The sequence below is a fragment of the Corythoichthys intestinalis genome, chromosome 9 (genome assembly GCF_030265065.1).
Source record: "Corythoichthys intestinalis isolate RoL2023-P3 chromosome 9, ASM3026506v1, whole genome shotgun sequence".
Taxonomy (NCBI): domain Eukaryota; kingdom Metazoa; phylum Chordata; class Actinopteri; order Syngnathiformes; family Syngnathidae; genus Corythoichthys; species Corythoichthys intestinalis.
The window spans coordinates 2,199,177-2,222,864 of NC_080403.1; the positions used below are offsets into that span (position 1 = coordinate 2,199,177).

The following is a 23,688-nucleotide window of genomic DNA, read 5'->3' on the forward strand; positions in this document are numbered from 1 at the left end:
ATTGAGTGAGTCCACTCAAATCCGCCCACAATGCTCACTTACACACACACATTGAGTCGCCACAGCACACTACCGATACTGTTTAACAAGCTAAACGATGACTGACAGATAACCGGCTTTGAAGGTGCTGCTACCAAGCTTCTCTGGCAAGATAAAAGCAGCACACCTGTCACCTATCGTTAACTTTAACAAGCAAACTCCAGTGCACTGCTGACCAAGAAAAGCAGCAGGAGGGAGAGTGAGAGGCTGTACGCGCATGAAAGAAACATTTATATAAATAAATATATATATTTTTATATATATATATATTTCTAAAAAAAATGTCGTGATCGGCCCAATTTCTGATCACATGATTGGATCGGGACATCCCTAGTGAATATGCCATAACTCATAACTCTCACATGGCTGAATTCAGCTGCTAAGACCAACATCAGGTATGTTTTTGTTTGAGCCTAATGTTTGTTTATGCATTCATTATTTAGTTTAGAAGTATATTTGAGCGATTTGGTAAGAGCTTTGTAAATAAAATAAAAAAATGTTAGCATTTTATAGCTTAGAAACTACCAGACTTTTGCTAAGCAAGTTAGCCAATTGTTTTTTTTACTTAGATCCTCAATTTAAAAAAAAAAAAAAAAAAAATATCATTCACACTTGTCGCGCGATAATGTCAACAAGTCTCAACTACGGTTTTCCCAGTCTGGCATGCGGATGAAAAAAAAATCCAAAACATTTAATTTGGACTTTTTTTTTTTTTTTTTTTAAATTCTCACCCCTCAAGCTGGCTGCAGCAGGACTGCCTTTCCAGCCTGTGTGTAGAGGCTGGCCTGTCATATGCACATACAGTGGGGAGAACAAGTATTTGATACACTTACAATGGGAAAACCCATTGGCAGTGTATCAAATACTTGTTCTCCCCACCGTATGCTGCAGTAGTGATTCAAGTCATTAGCAAAAAAAAAGTTAATTGCGAGACTAACCAACTAAATGTTAAGTGATTCAGATTAATCGGGAGAAAAATTAACATTTGGGACAGCCTTACTCATGATTTGCATTAAGTCAATTCATCTCACGGTAAATGAAAATGAAGTCTGTAATTTTCCCAGCTGTCACCTCGTGCGCGCGTATTTGCTCGTTATTATCAATTTGCTTGTATTTTTGCAGCCCTACAAACAGCATTGCTGCTGAATACCATTTAAGAAATTGGAATCAACTTTATTGAACATCTGAGCATACTCCAGGTCTTCTCAGGTGAGATTTTCTTTTCCTTCAGTGTTCCCCTATCAAAATGAGGGTTATAAATTCATATATGTAAAATGATGAAATATATTTTTCCCTTGCAAAAAAAAAAAAAAAAAAAAAAAAGTATGATTTTGGTGGAAAGGCTCAAGTACAGGACAATAAAATGGCATCCTATTATACAGGGTGATTCAAAAAGAATGTCAAAATCATTTTTGAATGATTTTTGTATTTATTCATTTTAAAATCTTTGAAATAGACTGAATTAGCGGTCATTCGATACAGGAATTATCCTTGTTTTACAGGGTGTCAATTTACATTTGTTCTTTGTCGGAAAATCACTCGTTAATTTCCGCTCAAAATGACGACTCCTCAGCAGAAGGCGTTTGGTTAGTTTAGGTTTTTCATATCGGCTTGATGTTGTAAGAGCCACTGGTGGTGGCCACATTGAGCACTTGTAAAGCATGAAATAAAAACTTGATAAACAATACTCACGCATTCATTTTTTTAATCACCCTGTATATTTCCAATTTGTACTAAACCGAGGCCGTGTAATTACAAAAATAAATAAATGCACCTGCCACCGACGTTCTGTCTAATGGCGGACAATTGCGTCGAAAACCAGTTTCGACTAGACTACCGAACTCTACCTATTGCGCACTGCTATGTACTAAAACGTAAGGAAAAAAACAAACAAACAAACAAAAAAAACTGGCATTAAACTCGAATTCTTTCTAGAAATAGTGCATAGACCCACGTGGCGTTATTCCCAGCTTATATTTTCCGTCTTCGCATTATGTACCGTACAAATAAAACATACGTTCGTTATATATTATCACACCCCTTCCCATCATTTCAACATTATTATATACGTGGAAAGTATATTTTCGCAAAGTTCTTATACGGTGCATTGGCATTTGGAGGGAAAAAAAAATGAAGTTATCTTAAGCATGAAGCCTCCTGAATAGGCCGCAGTGAGCTACCACACCATTATAAACTTTACCAACGACTCGTCGAACTACAATCCGAATTGCAGACCGTCAGTCAAGCAACGCAGTTTTTAAAAATAATCATTTACATATTGTAACTTACGTTTTGTTGTCTGACGAACGTTCACAGGGTTTCGAATCGACGCGCACTTTTCAACCAACAAGGGCAAGTGGTGATATAAATGAGGACCGAGGATGGCCTACCATCTGGGTCGCCCCCTATTGGACAGTTAATAGGTATGTTTTTGTCATTGGTTGATGCCTATGGTTGGGCCAGCCTCAAGGTATCACCGAAATCTGAATACTGTACTTGAATGCTACCGTGCCCAACAAACTAACAAATAAATTACTGCAGCAAGTTTTTTTTTTTTTGTTTTGTTTGGGTGATGTTGATGTTTTTCATTCGTGTATGGCCTCTTGTCTTCACGGAAAAACCTAGCATGCAAATGAAAAAAAAAAAAAGCTCCTCTAAAAATTGTATTCATTTAGAAAGTCATTATTTTACTACGTGTTGGTCCTGCTGCTATCTAGTGGAAAGATACGTTATTGCAAGTTTAGGTCTTGAGAAGAACGGGTTGTATATTATTTTGTCATTAGCTAAGATTAGCTTGGATTATACACATTTTACATAAATATATATGTACTGTATATAAAGCATAAAAAACTGGCGAATTCTAGTTGGCACTTGGTCTATTGTTATAGGATATTTATGATAGTACACCAAGGACCCAATTTTTGCATCAAGACTGTATTCTTGAATGGGGAACCAAATAGAAGGTAGGCTGCAATTACATGGAGAGAAAAAAATTCTTTAAGCTGATCAGTATTCGGATAAAATAATTATGCTTACGGTTGGGACAGACTCCAGGTATCCCCGAAATTTTAATATTTAAATGCTATTATGCAAAAAAAAAAAAAGTTACTGCAGCAAGGAAATGGTTTTTTGTTTTGGTAATGTATATCATTTGATGTTTTCCATCCGTGTATGGCCTCTTCTGTATTCACGGAAGAACCTAGCATGCAAATTCCAAAAAGAGTCAAAAATAAAATATTATTTCTTTAGAAAGTCATTATTATATTATTTGTTGGTCTTTACTGCTACCTAGTGGAAAACCAGGATATTGCAGTTTCAGGTCAAAAAAATAAGGTACATTTTTGTAATCAGCTAAATTGGATTCTATACATTATACATAGGCTATACACATCACATACATATACATGAGCATATATAACAAAAACCCTAGCCAATTCTAGTTGGCAACTGGTCTATGGTTATTGTTTATTTATGAAAGTACACAAGGTAGCCAACTATTGCTTCAAGACTGTATTTTTGAATGGAGGATGAAATGGAAGATGGGCAATGTTCACACAGACAAAAATTCCTTAATTTGATCAGTATTCAGATAAAATTATGATCGGATTCACTGTTTTCATGGACACTAAAATATTAGGATTAGCGTAGGTTTGGTCTCAACATTGGTAGGGACGCTACTGTATACAGTGGTATGAAAAAGTATCTGAACTTTTTGGAATTTCTCACATTTCTGCATAAAATCCCTTTCAAATGTGATATGATCTTTGTCAAAATCACACAGATGAAAAAACTATCTGCTTTAACTAAAACTACCCAAACATTTATAGGTTTTCATACTTTAATGAGGATAGCATGCAAACAATGACAGAAGAGGGGAAAAATAACCCTCTGCCTAAGGAAAATAAAAGAGCACTTGAAACCAATACAAAATAAAACATTAAACAAAATATTAAATGTGATGGTTCATTGACTTATTTTTCCCCCTTCTGTCATTGTTTGCATGCTATCCTCATTAATATATGAAAGCATGTAAATGTCTGTGTGGTTCTAGTTAATGCAGACACCTTTTTTTTTCATCTGTGTGATTTTGATTATTTTATGCATAAATGTGAGAAATTCCAAAAAGTTCAGATAGTTTTTCATGCCACTGTGTATCTTGGGGAGGAGAAAACCACACTAATGCACAGGAACAACATCTGAACTCCACGCAAAAAGCCCAGGGTACAGATTTTAACCCACATCCTCTCAACTCTGGTGCAATGCTAACCAGTTAAGGAGTGTGCTGCCTATCAATTGACCTTTAGACTAGAGCAGGGGTGCCCAATCGCGGTTCTTGAGAGCCCCTATCTAGCTTGTTTTCCGTGTCTCCCTCATTTAACACACCTGAATCTAATGATCAGTCTGTAGCAGCCTGATAACGATCCTGATTAGTTGATTCAGGTGTGTTAGAGGAGGGAGACATGGAAAACAAGATGGATAGGGGCTCTCAAAGACCGGGATTGGGCACCCCTGGACTAGAGAGATTATGTGAATTCAGTCCGAAAACCTCTTGAACACACAATGAGTGGTAAACCTGATGGGCAGGTTATTGTTCATTCACCTTGTTCATTAGCCATAATACAGATCTACATGAATTAAGTAAAGTTAATAATCAATAAATGTATAATCAACACTAAAACTACTTACAAAAACATTTCACAATATTTAAGTACGCTCATTTACTGCAAATAGGTACTACGGTAAAATTTAACTAATTTCAGCAAATATGTGGTACTTTTAAGTACTTAACATCACTTGTAATTTTCTCCATGATGTTTTTATATTCTCCAAGCTATGCTTTCTTTAAAGATACCCCCCCTCCCTCCTCTCAGCTCCGTTACTCTCTCAGGAACCCATTTAGGTACAACCGACAAGACTCAGATTATAGGATGGTTGTGTGGCTACATTTTTTAATTCTTTATGGTGTGAATTTCCCCATATAAGTGTCAATGAGACCTTTTAAAGGAAATGCTTGTGGTACAAGTTGTGTTTATAGAACCAAAATAATGTTTAAGAAGCTAATCAATAAATAGATGGATATATTGTTGAATACTGTTGTGATTGTGCAGTGGATTAATTTGGCCCTGAGGAATATATTCCATGTATAACATCAACACTTTCAATTATTTCTATTCCTCTGATGTTGCTTTTCTCAACAGCGTACATAGTCTAGCTTTATATCACTTCCTAGCAACACGGTGGTATTAAAAAGTACATATTTATTTATTTATTTATTTATTGATTGATTTATTTTCTAGAAGGCTGATGACAGTGAATGGAGAGGTCACTGCCTTTTCTGATGTTGATACTTGTGCGTTATGCGAGCACAGATACCCCTGCAGTCTCGGACCATGTTGATTTCACACTCATGTTTTGTAAAGCTCCCTCCTGTATCTGTGTTTTTATGTGTGCGTGTGTGTATGTTCCAAACATGATTTTTGGTTCCTGTGAGTCTTTACAGTGACGTGCGGTCAGGGGAGGCAGGTGAGGCAGAGCCTCGCCTGTCATCATGACAAAAAAATAATTATAGCATCAAATTTATATTAATATTTGTCCATTGCTCTTAATGTATGACTCATTTCAAAAATTTTTTAAAGTCAAAATCGCTGAATTTGTCCATTTCCTGTTCAAATAACGAAATGAAACGAGAGGTGCGGCAGCAACGAGTAAAGCCTCACCTCTGATTGCGCAATCCATAACAAACTGGGTTGATACATGGAATTGGAGCGTGCTGGTTGCCGTACATCTGCATGTCGCCATTATAATGTTTCCAGATACGTTTGTTTATTTGACCTGATTTTCCACAGTCTGGCTAATGTCTTTAACCCTTAAAGTTTAATGTTTGTTAGCGACATATTTAGTTTTGCTGATGGGAAATAAAACCGCAGTGAAAAGGCACAGGTTGCGGCAGATAGTACTCTGCCGCACTGAAAGGGGGCGTACGTGAAACTGGACTTTCCGTCAAAAGTGGACGCGATTAACAACACCGGCGCTAAAAGGTTTGCTTCAAACTACGGGACAGAAGATAACTCGCGCTTTTCAAACGGACTGGTACACCCGAAAAGACTGGCTATGTGGCTGTCCTTCGAAAAATCGCCTTTGCTGCTTTCCCTGCCTTTTCTTCTCAACTTGTGCCAATGCCTGGACTAACACGAGATATTGTGACATTAAAAAACTACCACGAAGCCTTAGCAAACATGAGAGCTCGACCACTCACATTTAAATCCTGATTGCTTTAAAAACTTTTGGAAGCTCAAGGATCGATTTGGCTTTGACGAACAGCGGAAGCTCAACGGTAGCATCCACAACGCCCAAGGTAAAGGAAAACCGAAAGAGTTTGAAAGACCTCATTAATGCAACCTGCATCCTAGCTAAACAGGAGTTAACATTTCGTGGTAACGATGAGCGTGTAAGCTCTTCTAAACGTGGCATATATGTAGAACGATTACATGGTTTTGCTGAGAAAGATGAAAGGTTAGCTAGACATTTGCACACATCCACTGTGTTTTCTGGCTTGTCAAATAGAACACAGAACGATCTAATTGAAGCAATCCTCTCCAATGAGGCGGAGAGATTTTTTAAAGTAAAGGAAAATAAGGAGGACTTTTACAAAAAGGGCGTAGGTTTGCATAGGGACGGTAGGGACATAACACTACCAACTTTTCAGGATGCTAAAATTGTCCCCACCAACTTTTAAGCAACCTTACCTTTTTTGCTTGATATAATGTTCAGTTATATAGAGAATTTAGATCTTTTAATAGTTCCATATGTTGTAAGGATAGAATTGACCCTACCATTATTAAGTGAATTATTTTCATTATGTTTATGTTTGCTAATAAAAACCAGACATTTATTGAAGAAGTTTTCAAAATGTTTCTTTAGTATTTTTTGAAAACAAAGGTTTGAATCGAACAGTGTATCATCTGAACCAATGCATGTAAAAGTTATTATCAGTAGATAAGGATTTATTTTGCATTGATCATTTTTGCCTATTAATTAATTAGGTTCATATACATGAGAAATGTGGCCCTTTGCCCCCTTCATCCAATCTGTTTGGTCTTATTAATGTCCCGTCCCCAGCAAAAAGTGTACCTACATGCAGGTTATGCTGTTATATCGTCCCTACGAATGTTAAGACCAAACCTATGCCCTTCCAAAGTAATGGCGGTTTTTGTGGTGAAGGACAGGCGCAAGACCACAAACAGTTTTCATTTCAATCTTATTTAAAAAAAAAAAAAAAAAGAGCTTAGACTAAGAAAAATACAATAGAATATTTAAAAACTAAATTTCGGACTTAAATAAAATATCCTTTGTTTTTCTTTTCACACTTTTTGTTTAGCAATCTGTAATAAATTGATCAAAGTATCAGAATTAAAAGTTTTAAAAACAACTAAATATTTCACTAAAGGTCAGAATTGAATTCTGTGGTTTTGTACACCACTCTTTACTCTCATTTATGTTGCATGAATTATAGAATTGCGACGGCCAACACATTGAGGGTGTAGAGCAAATGCATGTTATTTTCTTACTTTTACGTATCCATTATATGTACCGTGTGCGCGTTTTGTGAAGAATGCTGATGAGATTTGAAATAACCAGTTGCCAATTGAATAAGCTACCCTTTTTGGTTTATATATTTGGAAATCTGACACTAAAGGAGTCAGTGCCTCACCAACCATGAACTGCTGTGAGAGAGATCACACATTCTTGAAGATATGGGGCCTTTGTTGTAATTCTGGTAATATTCTGCTGTCCTTAAACATGCATTTACTGCAAATATACAGTATATATACAAAGTATATATATATGTATATATGGCGGAAAACACAGACAAGACTGAAAAAGCAGTTTCTACTCTTGCACTCTTTAAAAGAAACTGCTGTATTCTAAGCCAAAACAACTGTTGTTTTTGATAGAACAATATGTCTATATGCTGCCATAGCAGATTCATGGCGCATTAAGCCCCGAACTATTTTAAATTTGCCCGTCTTACCCTGGAAACCCCCGTTTGCAGACGTCGTGCATCGGGTTTTGTTTCAACCCAGCCATGAAAACAACAAAAGTAATTATATTTATTATTTGAAATGTCTAACATTTTTAGCTTAGAATCATTTATTGATGCCTAATATTTTGTAAAAAAAAAAAAAAAGACTTTAAAAGAATTATCCACCCAAATATTTTAAACTTTTAAACAAATTACGTCACAATGGAAAAAAATGGCATCTGTAAAAAAGTCACGGATATCTACCTCATAACTATCGCTTAATTGTTTTTTTGTTATTTTCGCATTTTCCCCGATATGTTAGATGATAAATAATCGATCCAAACAAAGAAAAATTGAAAGAAAAAAAAACGTTTGAAATGGTAAATATATATTAAAAAAATCTCGACCACTCCTTGATGTCTGCAATTTCTTCATCACAACCCTTGTTATATTACCATGTTTCAACCATAAAATCCCCCAAAAATCCAGCTGTGGCCATTCACAGCTGTGTCTTGACACTCAGTGATACATGCGACATTGAGTTTTTGGATCGAAACAAGGCAAGTACGCGATAATATCTCGTTAAAGTCATGGCGTCTGTAATTCTGCTCACGCGTGCTCTCACTTCCAGATAGGATTTTGCTGTTTGAATTAAAAAAAAAAAAAAATTTTTTTAAATGCCCTCTTGTTCAAAATTTTTCTTCCCCCAGAAAATTGAGATTTTAAGCTTTCCAATTATGTATCACACATGCATATCGGACAATTTTGAAATTTGGCCAAATTGTGGGTCTCAGAGCGGAACTTCAAGTCACCTGAGTGTTTTCCGCCGTATATATACGTATTTAATATAATATAATATAATATAATATATATATATATATATATAATGTGTGTGTGTGTACTTCTCAGAAAAATTATAGGAACACTTTGAAAATACTGTACATTAGATCTAAACTAGGGGGGAATTAGCTTGATTTTTTTTTTTTTCCCTAATAAAAAGTAGATGATTTATAAGTAACAAAATTGTGCCACATAATTTGATAGAGATTAAAATGGTCACCCAATAGAGGGGGCAAATCAAAGACACCCCAAAAATAAAAGTGAAAAATTGATGCAGCAGACAGGTCCATTTTGCCAAAATGACATTGTAGTAATTCAAAATAATTCTTGGTAGTTTGTGTGGCACTTACGTGCTTCTATTTATGCCTGACCATGTTGGGGCATGTTACATCAGTAAACCAGCGAGCATTGTTAGCATCATGTAGTTGGCATACCAAGTTGCTCAGTGCAAAATCACCTCCAATGAAACTGTCGTTTTTGTTGTATTTTTGTTTTTTCGGTCAAATTGTTTGGCATATTTTCCTCCTGAGTTAATGTTGCCAATCAATTTGAATTTATCATTACTTACTGATTTTTATTAAATTTTATATTTCAGTATCAAATGGTCAAAAAGGTATCTTGAGTGTATTTTTACAGTTTGTATGTGACGTTTAAATTTAATTATTATTATTTTTTTAAAAATTTAAATTCAGGGAAATTGGCTTAATGGCTTTAAGTCTTGTCTGTTACAAACAAAACAATGTTAATAGAGTTATACTTTATTGTAAGTTGATCTATATTACTTTATTTAATATTAAAAATGAGACAATGTCATGTGGAGGTGTACTTATAATAATCATTTGATAGACAAATGATACTATTTATAGTGGTGGCAAAGAGTTGGGGGGGCAAAATGTTTACGTCTTCTGGGGGGTGGGCAGAACAGAAAATAATGGAGAAGCACTAGGTTATCTGAACCAGTTTTAGTTAGCAAATTACACTTAAATGTGAAGTACATTGAATTAGAATTAAAAAAAAAATCTTTTATAAAATTGAACTGTTTTATCAGGTTATCGTACGTTCTTATTTGTTCACACTCAAAATGGTACTTTGACAGGGAAAAAATAATGTTGTGGACTGCAACGAATGTGTTTTGGACAACCCTCTCCCACACACACCAGGTGGAAGATGTTACAATTAGAAATGTCAGTTAAATAGACAAATTCTCCAAAAGTTTATAACAAACTGAACTGTAATATGGAGGATGTCCTCCATACTACTATGCGTGGTTATTATTTTTTATGCTTTGTCAGTTTTCCTGTAATAAAAATATATTTTACATCATTTTAATCATGTAATTCTGTAGCAGTATTAAAATTCTAAATCACAGTTTTGACATACAAGAACAGCTTTCTCTATTTACTGTTGGATATGCATTGTATTGTTTAACTAAGAATTCAAATGTGTTTGGGGGGTATCGGGGGAAAAAACTTTGGATTGGATATCAGCAGATTGTAAATGGTGGATAAAAATCCTATGCCAGTACTTCTCAAATAGAGGGGCGCGCCCCCCTGGGGGGGCGCAGAGCGATGCCAGGGGGGGTGCATGTGTCCTCGGGGAACATGCTTTTTTCTTTTTTTTTTGCCGTACTGGAATAAAGTGTACTTGCACATCCACTCAGTGGGTGGCAGTGGCGCTCTCATTTTCAGAGTGCGTGCAGTATTTTTGAACTAAGGAAGAGCACTCAGCACACAGAAAACAGATAAGAAGAGCAGTGCACCGCCGCCGTTTTCGAAAGCCGTTTTCCGACCGGACTCACTCAAGCAGCGACCCACTGTCTTGTCCGGTTTTCACGTCGCCGCCCGAGAAGTGCCATTTTCGGCTTGGGATCGTCACGACGACCGCCCTCGCCTACGGTTCTACCTCGGCCGCCGAGAATGCGCTTTTTTCGTGCCTTTTAGCTTTGACTTTTAATACAGTGGCTGATGAGGAAAGACCACTGTTTACTGTGTCTAAAAATAATTATAGCGGACTGCCAGAAGCCAAATCAATTAAATGGTGTTATACTTATATAGCACTTTTCCACCTTTCAAGGCGCTCAAAGCGCTTTACACTGTCTCGCCATCTACCTACTGGTGACGCAGCACCAGGAGCAACGTGGGGTTCAGTATCTTGCTCAAGGACACTTGGACGTGTTCATCAGGGCGGAGAATCAAACCCACAACCTCTGGTTTGGGGGACAACTACTCTACCACTGAGCCACGCCACCCCAAGATGACACTTAAAGAATTCGACCCCAATCTCATTGATAAGCCGCTTGATTGTTTTTCAGCGAAAACGTGCCGAATATTGCCAACAATCGTCCTGCTTTGTCAGTGTTATATCAGTAAACCAGTGAGCATTGTTAGCATGCTCACTGCAAAATGACTCCACACCATTGCAAAGGAAGTAATACTGAGAATGAGCAGCAAAAATAAAAACTGTCCTTCTGTCCAAGGACACTCTTTTTTTTCCTTTATTCATTTTTGTTTTTTCGGTCAAATTTTTTGGCATATTGTCCTCATGAGTGAATGTTTCTAATTAATTTGAATTTGTTATTAATTACTGATTTTATTACATTTTATTTTTCTGTATCAAATGGTCAAAAATGTACCTTGAGTGTATTTTTACAGTTTGTGACTTTTTAAAAAAAAAAATTCAGGCAAATTGATGCACGTCAAGTCTTCTGTTACAAACAAAACAATGTTAATAAAGTTAGACTTTATTATAAATTGATCTATGTTACTTTTTTTATTTATTAGAAAAAAAGGACACAATGTTAGGCAGATGCGTATTTATAATAGTAATTTTATGGACAAATAACACTATTTACAGTGGCGGCAGAGAGTTTGGGGGGCGTGAAACATTTACGTCTTGTTTGGGGGGGGCGTAACAAAATAATTGAGAAGCACTGTCCTATGCGTATAAAATACGTTCATATCAGTTCACGCAGTGGAAAATAAATGTAAAATCACTAACTGTAAATCAAAACTTTATGATAACATCGCCAGCTAAATATGTCGGAATATACCACATCAGAGCTCTTGTCCACCGTTACAGAAAAATGGTTGCAAATTACAGTCAGTGGAATAATGTTGACTCATTTACAGTAATGTACAACTTTTAATACTTAAGTATTCAATGTTTACTCTTGTGCTGTGGATTTATTTGAAATTTGATGACCTGTGTGATTACAAATTGTTTTCACGTATTCCTTCATTGGAAGTACAATCAAAGAATGTTGAGTATAAAACCTGAAATGTACTGCCACTCCGTGAGTCATCACCTTATCGTGGTGGAGGGGTTTGCGTGTCCCAATGATCCTAGGAGCTACAGTGGGGCAAATAAGCATTTAGTCAACCACTAATTGTACAAGTTCTCCCACTTGAAAATATTAGAGAGGCCTGTAATTGTCAACATGGGTAAACCTCAACCATGAGAGACAGTCTGAGTCGAGCCGTTACTCCTCTGCGTTGAGAGGAGCCAGGTGAGGTGGCTCGGGCATCCTGGACGACTCCCTGGAGAGGTGATCCGGGATGTCCCACCGTTGGGAGGCCCCGGGGACGATCCAGGACACACTGGAGGGACTGTCTCTTGGCCGGCCTGTGAACGCCTTGGGATCCTCCCGGAAGAGCTGGTTGAAGTGGTTTGGGAGGGGGAAGTCTGGGTTTCCCTGTTAAAACTGCTGTCCCTGCAACCCGATCCCGGAGCAAGCAGAAGATGATGGATGGATGTACTGACACTAAAAACTATCAGAATTAGGCATTAAATCAGAATTAGGCACTTGGACCTGCAGTGTAAATTTAGCCTGTCTTACTGTTCAATTTCATTGTTCCACTATTGTTTGCTTCACTCTGATGGAACCAGTCGATTGATTACTAGAAACTGCCATCACTTACCCAAATGACAGTAAACATAGTTATAGCAATCAGTGCATCCATAATCCTATATCCCAATTATCTAATTGATTTCTTAGGAAATATATCAACATAGAATGCCTTGCGAGTACACCATTACCCAACTCAAGTCTTCAAGAAACCATAAAAAATACAAAATGTCCAACTGACCAATGCTGCAAACCACACTTTACATTATTTAGATTATGTATAATTGCCTTATTTTATCACATTATTCACACACAAGTTTAACCAAAAGGAATAACAAGATTACAAGGCAAGTTTAGCAAGAGTGGATCTTTTTGGTTGAAGGAAGTCTTTAGTGGGGCAGACAAACATCGTGACACACAATGTTCTGAGCCCCACAAGGCAGGGCTGAAGTTTCCTGAGGAAAGCGCCGTTATTTGACTGACCAAGTTTCTGTGGAAAAAATCTGCAAATCAATAGAAGCCTTACATGACGAGGAACCAAACCAAATGCATCTTACATGGTGAATCTGCAATGCGTGATGATCTGAACAGTGACATTGATTCCAGTTGCGGTCTGTGCTCTCTCGTGAGCACCCCATGCTCCCTGGGATACCGATACTAGTTGTTCCTCCACTAATCGCCTGTGACAGCTCATTTAGGGACGCTCAGATGACCAGATATTTTACTTGGAAAAAAGCAAAGGGCCTCCGATAACCCCTGTGGCTCTGTCACGTCATTAAGGTCTGGAAAAATATTGCTCTGCTACTTGGATTAAAAAAACAAAACAAAAGCTCTTCGGTAGATGGTTGCTCGGATGTGCCAAATTTGGACAAATAATATATGATGAATTATTCGACATTTGATTATTTACTTATTTATATACACTGCAAGCCAAAAGTATTGGCATATGTGCAATTCAGCCAGATAATGCTCAATTTCTCCCAGAAAATGACTGCAATTACAAATGCTTTGGCAGTAATATCTTCATTTATGTTGCTTGCAATCAAAACCCACAAAACGAGAATTAAAAAAAAAATTTAAATCATGATCATTTTACACAAAACTCCAACAAAAGTATTGGCACCCTAGGCCTAATACTTGATAGCACAACCTTTACACAAAATAACTACGAACAACCGCTTCTGGTATCCATGACGGCTGAGGGAGATTCAGCTTTCTCACAATGGGCCCTACATTATGCTGCATAATTTGTTGGTAGTCTTCAGACTTCATAATGCCATGCACACGGTCAAGCATTCCAGTGCCAGAGGCAGCAAAGAGACTCCAAAATATCAGGGAACCTCCGCCATGTTTGACTGTGGGGACTGTGGGTTTCTTTGAAGGCCTCATTTTTTCCCCCTGTAAACTCCATGTTGATGCCTTTTCCCCAAAAGCTCTACTATTGTCTCATCTGACCAGAGAACATTCTTTCAAAATGTTTTTGGCTTTCTTAGGTAAGTTTTTGATAACTCCAGCCTGGATTTTTTATGTCTCTGGGTCAGCAGTGGGTTCTTCCTGGGTATCCTACCATAGAGTTCCTTTTCATTCAGATGCCAACGGATAGTACAGGTTGACACTTTTGTACCCTCGGACTACAGGACAGCTTGAACATGTTTGGATGTTGGTCGAGGTTCTTTATCCACCATCCGCACAATCTTTCGTTGAAAACTTTCGTCAATTTTTCTTTTCCGTCCACATCTAGGGAGGTTGGCCACAGTAACGTGGGCTTTACACTTATTGATGACACTGCGCACGGTTGACACAGGAACATTCAGGTCTTTGGAGATGGACTTGTAGCCTTGAGATTGCCCTTGCTTCCTCACAATTTTGCTTCTCAAGTCCTCAGACAGTTCTTTGGTCTTCTTTCTTTTCTCCTTGCTCAATGTGGTACACACGAGGACACAGGACGGAGGTTGAGTCAACTTTAATCCATTTTAACTGGCTGCAAGAGTGATTTAGTTATTGCCACCACCTTTTATGTGCCACAGGTAAGTAACAGGTGCTGTTAATTACACAAATTAGAGAAGCATCACATGATTTTTCAAAGGGTGCCAGTACTTTTGTCCGGCTCATTTTTGGAGTTTTGAGTAAAATGATAATGATTACATTTTTTTCCCAATTCTCTTTTGTGTTTTTTCATTGCAAGCGAAATAAATGAAGATATTACTACCAAAGCATTTGTAATTGCAATCATTTTCTGGGAGAAATTAGCCTTATCTGAAAGAATTGCAGGGATGCCAATACTTTTGGTCAGCAATGTACGTTTGGGTGAACTGTCCTATTACGATGTACTTTTATAATTAAACCAAACTGCCCACCGGATTCTTCTGACACCGTCTGTCACCACCTCTAACATTCAATGAACTCTTGTTACCACTGCCAATTTCCCTCTCATCTTTGCGCCTGGGTCCCCATTACTCCAGAACCTTAACAAATACAATGTTGTTTACAGTCTAAAAATGGGTCATCTTTAATGTGGATTTAGTTATCCCAATTTAAATACTTTGTGATAACACAATGCTGTGCTGGTATGGTGCCTTAATATGATAGCATTAATAAATGACAATGAAAAGAAGTAGAATTATTTCTTTTAACAGACAAATTTGATTTGCAATGTAAACCCATTAAAGTAATTAAACATTGAACAAAATGGTCCCCATATGTAATACTGAAACAGATTTTGATACAAATCTGGCTCAGATTGGGTAACGTGTCCAACATCCGGGCCATACATTAATGTAGTGTCTGCTACTTTGGACCAATTCTTGCCCAAAATTGGTTGCTGATGCGGCAAGTGACTCCCTTCTGAGTTTGGGCCATTGTTCAAAAAGACACTAGGGCGGAAGTGGGCTGAGATTTGCAATACATTTGGCCGATGTCTGCTCAAGTTATATTTTGCCATCCTCAATTGAGGATGTCCCCAAATTCAATTCAATTCAATTCCTTGAATAAGAAGCAACTCAAAATCAACAGCAAGTAACTTGTAAATGCCCTAAAATGATCAGGAAGTTACTTGTAAATGTCCACAAAACCAGGAACACTGGCTGTGAATGCTCTTGTTTCAGTGACATTGACGATGCTAGACTTCCAATCCAGTCAAAATGAATAGGACGTCTTACACCGTCAATGCCAGCCAGTGAGCTAATGTTGACACTATTCTGATGGACGATTTTGGTGTCAACCTGTTGGTTCCTATTTTTGTTTGTTTCTAACGTGACTCTTTTTTTAAAACGATATATCGATTCTTGGTGGGGGCATATTGATAACCCATAAGGCTACAAAGTTTTGGGATACAGTATATCACCTTTTTCATATATTGTCACACCCCTACCACAAAGCTGTTTAAAGATCCTTTTAAAAAAATTAGCATATTGTGATAAAGTTCATTATTTTCTGTAATGTACTGATAAACATTAGACTTTCATATATTTTAGATTCATACACACAACTGAAGTACTTTTTTATACTGAAGAAGCCTTTTATTGTTTTAATATTGATGATTTTGGCAAAAAGGTAAAAAAAACCTCCCAAAATTCCTATGTCAAAAAATTAGCCTATTTCATCCGACCAAGACAAAAAAGTGTTTTTTAATACAAAAAAAGTCAACCTTCAATTATATCAGCTATGCACTCAATACTTGGTAAGGAATCCTTTTGCAGAAATGCTTTAATGCGGCGTGGCATGGAGGCAATCAGCCTGTGGCACTGCTGAGGTGTTATGGAGGCCCAGGATGCTTCGATAGCGGCCTTAGGGCCCAAACACACCAGATGCATGATCGTTCCGGTTCCGGTCCGGCTCAGTGTTGACTGCGTGCTACGCAGTACGTCAAAAACAGGCAAATCATACCGGCTGCGCACGGCTGCGGTCCGCCAACTCCGTTTCCTCTTGAGCGCTCGCGTGATCGCGCGCTATAATGTGCCATTTAATACAACAGAAAACACATGGAGTCGATACCCATCAGAGAAGCAGAGAGAGAGAGCACATTTTTTCTTTGCATATTGATATTTTAGTTATGTCTTTCTCTTAATTCCAGATTGACTGCATCATGTTGAGATCAGGGCTCCGTGTGTGTGTGTGTTGGGGGGGTAGGAGGGCGGGGCCCTATTATGCCCATGGTTGTGTCGGTGGGTTTATATCTTTGTGCACATTTAAAATTTATGGCACATAACATCTCATAGAGCTGTTATAAACAACTGTTAAATAATCTGTAATATGTATAAAATGGATAGCGAATTATGTACTACATGAACTAAAAAACAGCGTACTTGGAATTGGTGTCTCAACACTGCAGATTCCTGTGCCCAGCGCAAGCTGTTGGTTTTACAATGAAAAGTCAAGTAAAATGTAGGAAAGAGAAACATCTTGAATAGACCACCAGGTTGAAACTTGTGGGTGTCTCTTTATTCTCTTTCGTACTTTTCCCCCTCGACTCTGTATACAAACCGACATTGTGTGTGCGCCGGGCACGAGAATTTCTGCAGTGGAACCACTTCCAGATACGCTGCTGCTTTTTTTTTTTTTCGCTCAAAGTTGTCAGCACGTCGTGTGTTCGATATCATTGCAAGAAAAACACATAATAGGACACCTTGCAGCTTCGCTTTTAATGCTGTCCTGATAATAACGATCTGCTGCATCGTTTATCACTTTGTGACTTTCCACCTCCATGATGAAACGTTCTTCGTCCATGTTCGCTGGTGTTTAAACCGTGAATAAGCAACCGGGCTGTTACGTCCAGGCCCAGCTCCGCCCATTTTCTCGGATGCGTGTCCGGCAAAAATAAAAAATAGCCTATACCATCCGGCGGGCTGCGGCACGCCGGAGATGGCCCGCAGTCAATCCGGAGCACTGACGCGGCCGGTATGCATTGAACAATAGGATATAATGGGAATGGATTGGCTCCGGCGCTATTTTTTTACCGGAGTCGGACCGGAACCGCAACGATCATGCATCTGGTGTATTTGGGCCCTTAAGCTCATCCACAGTGTTGGGTCTGGTGTCTCTCAACCTTCTCTTCACAATATTCCACAGATTCTCTATGGGGTTCAGGTCAGGAGAGTTGGCAGGCCAATTGAGCACAGTAATGCCATGGTCAGTAAACCATTTACCAGGTGTTTTGGCACTGTGAGCAGGTGCCAGGTCGTGCTGAAAAATGAACACTTCATCTCCATAAAGCTTTTCAGCAGACGGAAGCATGAAGTGCTCCAAAATCTCCTGATAGCTAGCTGCATTGACCCTGCCCTTGATAAAACACAGTAGACCAACACCAGCAGCTGACATGGCACCCCAGACCATCACTGATTGTGGGTATTTGACACTGGACTTCAGGCATTTTGGCATTTCCTTCTCCCCAGTCTTCCTCCAAACTCTGGCACCTTGATTCTCGAATGACATTTAAAATTTGCTTTCATCTGAAAAAAGTACTTTGGACCACTGAGCAACAGTCCAGTGTTGCTTCTCTGCAGCCCAGGTCAAGCGCTTCTGCCGCTGTTTCAGCTTCAAAAGTGGCTTGACCTGGGGAAGGCAGCACCTGTAGCCCATTTCCAGCACACGCCTGTGCACGGTGGCTCTGGATGTTTCTACACCAGACTCAGTCCACTGTTTCTGCAGGTCCCCCAAGGTCTGGAATCGGCCCTTCTCCTTCTCAGGGTGCGGTCACCTCTTCTGGTTGTGCAGCATTTCCTGCCATACTTTTTCCTCCCCATAGACTTCCCACTGAGGTGCCTTGATACAACACTCTGGGAACAGCCTATTCGCTCAGAAATTTCTTTCTGTGTCTTAGTCTCTTGCTTGAGGGTGTCAATGATGGCCTTCTGGACAGCAGTCAGGTCGGCAGTCTTGCCCATGATTGCGGTTTTGAGTAATGAACCAGGCTGGGAGTCCTCAGGAATGTTTCGCAGGTGTTTTGAGTTAATTCGTTGATTCTGATGATTAGGTTAGTAGCGTCTTTAGAGTACCTTTTCATTATATTCTAATTTTTTGAGATGGGGATTTCTGTTTTTTCTTGAGTTTTTTTTTTTTGCCAAAATCATCAATATTCAAACAATAAAAGGCTTGAAATGCTTCAGTTGTGTGTAATGAATCTAAAATATATGAAAGTCTAATGTTTATCAGTACATTACAGAAAATAATGAACTTTATCACGATATGCTAATTTTTTGAGAAGGACCTGTATGTACATCATATGCATAATGGCTTCTTTAATGTTGCTTGGCGCAAAGACTTGTGGGTACATCTTCTGAGTTGTAACTGTGACTTTATATAGTTGGGGAATTCATGAGCTGCATGAATGAACTATGTAAGATTGTGATTCCTATTCAATAAGTGTACCCATAAGACTTGGGTAAACTTTCCAAGTGGCAATTGTAACTTTACAAAGTTGGTGAATTTATATATGACTGTTCTGTTAACAAACACACAAAATAGTGGGCCTGTCCTGCCCACTAAAAGGAAGTTAAACATCTTACTTAAACCTCGCAAGCAATATACAGGTAGATAAGTTTCCGAGGTACTTCTGCTTTACGTCCGCATTTCTGCTACATTTTCTGGATCCAAAACAACAGTGGAGCTGTAAGAATATTACGTACTCATCAAAATCCCTTAAAAAGAACAATTTGGAAATACCGCATCCATCTGCCATTATCCCGATGGGAGGACAACATGTTCATGAAGGCAGATGTGGAACCAAGCTCGTTCAGCCACAAAGACCAGGTGTTTTTGTAGCTATGTTGCTGCTTTTTTATGGAAGGTATGTTCCTCCTATCCCTGCATTTTTATGTGTCCGGTGCTCAACAAATACTAAAACCAACAACTTTGCCTTTTGATATTGTTATTACGATGATGATTGTAATTATGATGACCTTTAATATTATTTACTACAACTACTGTACTGCTGTGGCTGCAACACATGTTATCTGCTGCTAGCCTGTTGCTAATCAGTACGTGTAGGATGGCACAATTCTGTCAACGCATAAATGCAATTGTATTGTCTGTTTGTTTACAGGTGGAAAACGTAGTTAGGCAAAGGAAGACAAGTTGATGTGCCTCACAACAACACTTATTGTACGTTGATGGACATATATGAAGACTGCGCGCGTTCTACCCGGGGGCAGCCGAGAGAGACAGATGGTGGCTCGCCTCGCGTAATGTCGGGTGAAAGTTTCGTGAGGCTCCCTGAAGACGCTCTGGAGCTCTCCTGTCTGATAATACATTCTTGTGTGCTCAACCTTTGTTAATATTTTTCTTATAATTTAATAAATTGTGATTTATTGACCTGTTTTGCACATGCACCAATCGTTTTAAATAGAACAATAAATGGAAACGTTATCCAAATGTAGAATGATACTAATTTTGTTTATACAGTGCCTTGCAAAAGTATTCGGCCCCCTTGAATCTTGCAACCTTTCGCCACATTTCAGGCTTCAAACATAAAGATATGAAATTTAATTTTTTTGTCAAGAATCAACAACAAGTGGGACACAATCGTGAAGTGGAACAACATTTATTGGATAATTTAAACTTTTTTAACAAATAAAAAACTGAAAAGTGGGGCGTGCAATATTATTCGGCCCCTTTACTTTCAGTGCAGCAAACTCACTCCAGAAGTTCAGTGAGGATCTCTGAATGATCCAATGTTGTCCTAAATGACCGATGATGATAAATAGAATCCACCTGTGTGTAATCAAGTCTCCGTATAAATGCACCTGCTCTGTGATAGTCTCAGGGTTCTGTTTAAAGTGCAGAGAGCATTATGAAAACCAAGGAACATACCAGGCAGGTCCAAGATACTGTTGTGGAGAAGTTTAAAGCCGGATTTGGATACAAAAAGATTTCCCAAGCTTTAAACATCTCAAGGAGCACTTTGCAAGCCATCAGATTGAAATGGAAGGAGCATCAGACCACTGCAAATCTACCAAGACCCGGCCGTCCTTCCAAACTTTCTTCTCAAACAAGGAGAAAACTGATCAGAGATGCAGCCAAGAGGCCCATGATCACTCTGGATGAACTGCAGAGATCTACAGCTGAGGTGGGAGAGTCTGTCCATAGGACAACAATCAGTCGTACACTGCACAAATCTGGCCTTTATGGAAGAGTGGCAAGAAGAAAGCCATTTCTCAAAGATATCCATAAAAAGTCTCGTTTAAAGTTTGCCACAAGCCACCTGGGAGACACACCAAACATGTGGAAGAATGTGCTCTGGTCAGATGAAACCAAAATTGAACTTTTTGGCCACAATGCAAAACGATATGTTTGGCGTAAAAGCAACACAGCTCATCACCCTGAACACACCATCCCCACTGTCAAACATGGTGGTAACAGCATCATGGTTTGGACCTGCTTTTCTTCAGCAGGGACAGGGAAGATGGTTAAAATTGACGGGAAGATGGATGCAGCCAAATACAGGAACATTCTGGAAGAAAACCTGTTGGTATCTGCACAAGACCTGAGACTGGGACGGAGATTTATCTTCCAACAGGACAATGATCCAAAACATAAAGCCAAATCTACAATGGAATGGTTAAAAAATAAACGTATCCAGGTGTTAGAATGGCCAAGTCAAAGTTCAGACCTGAAGCCAATCGAGAATCTGTGGAAAGAGCTGAAGACTGCTGTTCACAAACACTCTCCATCCAACCTCACTGAGCTCGAGCTGTTTTGCAAGGAAGAATGGGCAAGAATGTCAGTCTCTCGATGTGCAAAACTGATAGAAACATACCCCAAGTGACTTGCAGCTGTAATTGGAGCAAAAGGTGGCGCTACAAAGTATTAACGCAAGGGGGCCGAATAATATTGCACGCCCCACTTTTCAGTTTTTTATTTGTTAAAAAAGTTTAAATTATCCAATAAATTTTGTTCCACTTCACGATTGTGTCCCACTTGTTGTTGATTCTTGACAAAAAATTAAAATTTTATATATTTATGTTTGAATCCTGAAATGTGGCGAAAGGTTGCAAGGTTCAAGGGGGCCGAATACTTTTGCAAGGCACTGTATGTACACACATTGTAGTATTTCTGTGTAACAACAAAATCCATGTCAGCCCTTCTGCATTCGGCAACTGTAATATTATTTGTAATTTCACCTTATTTTGGTCACTCAAGTGGCCGGCGAATGTACACCTCCATCAACACAGGCTGACAGGTTGTTATAATTTTGTCCACGAATGATCAAGGAAGTGATGACAACAAACATACAATCTTTTTGGTATATCCTTAGATTTAAAGCACATCCTTAACTTATTGTCTGCAGCTGGTTTCGATTTAAGGCATATGGCGAGCTAGATCCACACTGGCGCTTTGAAGCTGGACTCTGTTCAAAACATTCCACGTCCAGCCATATATATAGGCTTCCAGGAGTTCACGCACATCACAGAAAGTCTCAGAGTCTCATCTACGTCGTGCTGAATCCATTTTTAGAGATTCCGTGGGTTCCTCTGGTTTAATTTTGCAGTTTTAACTTTGTCAACACACTGCTTACTTCAGCCGCACTTGTTGTTCTGTCTAAACTGGAAGTTCGGAGCAGAAATGATCAAAGATGGTGATTCCCATGTTTCACTCAGGAAACTTGTCTATAATACTGAGCCACATCAGGGGGTTCAAAGAGCCGCATGCTGCTCCAGAGCCATCCGTTACAGACCTCTGTTCTATGAGTTCAAATTTTCAAATGTTTCGTATAAAAAAATAATGGGAATTATACCTCTTTTAAACAAAGTACAGTAGTTGGTATGTACTGTCTGAGTGGTGTTATTATTGTGTAATGCCTCTTTTCTGTTTTCTGTGATTTTAACTGCATTTGGCATCCCGTTGCACTACCACCATAAACCATTTCGTTGTGCTTTTTATTTCATTTCTGTCAACACTATTTTACATTGCATTATTTTTTGTTTTGTTTCCTTTTTAAGGGGTGCAGGGTGGAGTGAGTAAGGAGGCATGCTTCTGGAAGAGATTGGTGATTAGACTCCAGGTCTTAAGCGCTGCAAGCAGACCCTGGCGATGCTGGATCATTCTTCTTGTTTGTTTGTAGCTGCTTGCTTCCTTGTTTTGGTCTATTTTTACTTTGTACTCCATCCTGAAAGATGGACCTTTGTCGTGTCTGTAATTGTAAGGTTATTACTCATTTGAATGTATAATGCCGTGTTAAAACCAAACCCCGAAATGTTAAAATACGTGCTAAGGTGGGCAGAGTGGCCAAAACTTTTACTCAATTAAGAGTTGTGTTACATCAAAATAATGTTACTGAAGTAAAAGTAAAATTAATCATCCAAAAAATGTACTCAAGTACAAGTAAAAGTACCGGTATTTGGTGAAAAGAATACGTAAGTAATGAGTAATATAAGGAGTAACTGCTTAAGATGTTTGTTTTTCTTCTCAGCACAGTTATCTATATGAACTGTTATTATTTTACTGCACTAAAGTATATTATATAAGCACATTAAGTCAAAGGGGTAACAAAAAAAAAACAAAAAAACACTTAACTGGATTGCAAATGAAATTTGCATCTAAAAGGGGTTTACTGTGGGGATAGGCACATAGACTCTAATAGATAAATACACCCCTAAGAGCCACATCCGTTCCATCGGTCCTACCCCAACTTACCCACCACGTGGCGGAAGGTATGGTATGCTCTCCAGCGTCGGTTCATTGACCCCACACCCACACTCCTATACACTATAAAAAAAAAAAAAAAAAAATCGTAGTTATACGCATACTTGTCAAGTTGTACGATTTTGGCGTAATTTATACGACTGAGCACTGATTTTTAAATGTGTACGCCGGATGTTCAAAATCTGTACGTTTTTCGTGCGTTACCTTTTTTTTTTTCTCCGGATTTTGTCAGTTTCGGCAACGAGACAATGTGCGTTATTATGCGTTACTACGTTGGTTGAATAACGCGAGAAAACTCAGAGAC

General features: G+C 38.6%; 1 protein-coding gene and 1 long non-coding RNA gene across 3 annotated transcripts in view; one reads left to right on the forward strand and one right to left on the reverse strand.

Annotated features, from left to right (window-relative positions):
- The window catches only part of piwil2 (piwi-like RNA-mediated gene silencing 2), a 77,772-nt gene extending 75,317 nt beyond the window's left edge, over positions 1-2,455 (reverse strand). For both annotated transcript variants that reach the window (XM_057846863.1, XM_057846862.1), the window contains exon 1: positions 2,329-2,455. The gene's annotated coding sequence lies outside the window, so the exon portion shown is untranslated. The remainder of the gene's footprint in view (positions 1-2,328) is intronic.
- On the forward strand, positions 284-23,330 carry LOC130922236 (uncharacterized). Its single transcript, XR_009064467.1, has 4 exons — positions 284-434; positions 1,162-1,248; positions 2,356-2,462; positions 22,682-23,330. It is a non-coding gene; the product is annotated as an uncharacterized LOC130922236 (long non-coding RNA).
- Positions 23,331-23,688: the final 358 nt, after the last annotated feature.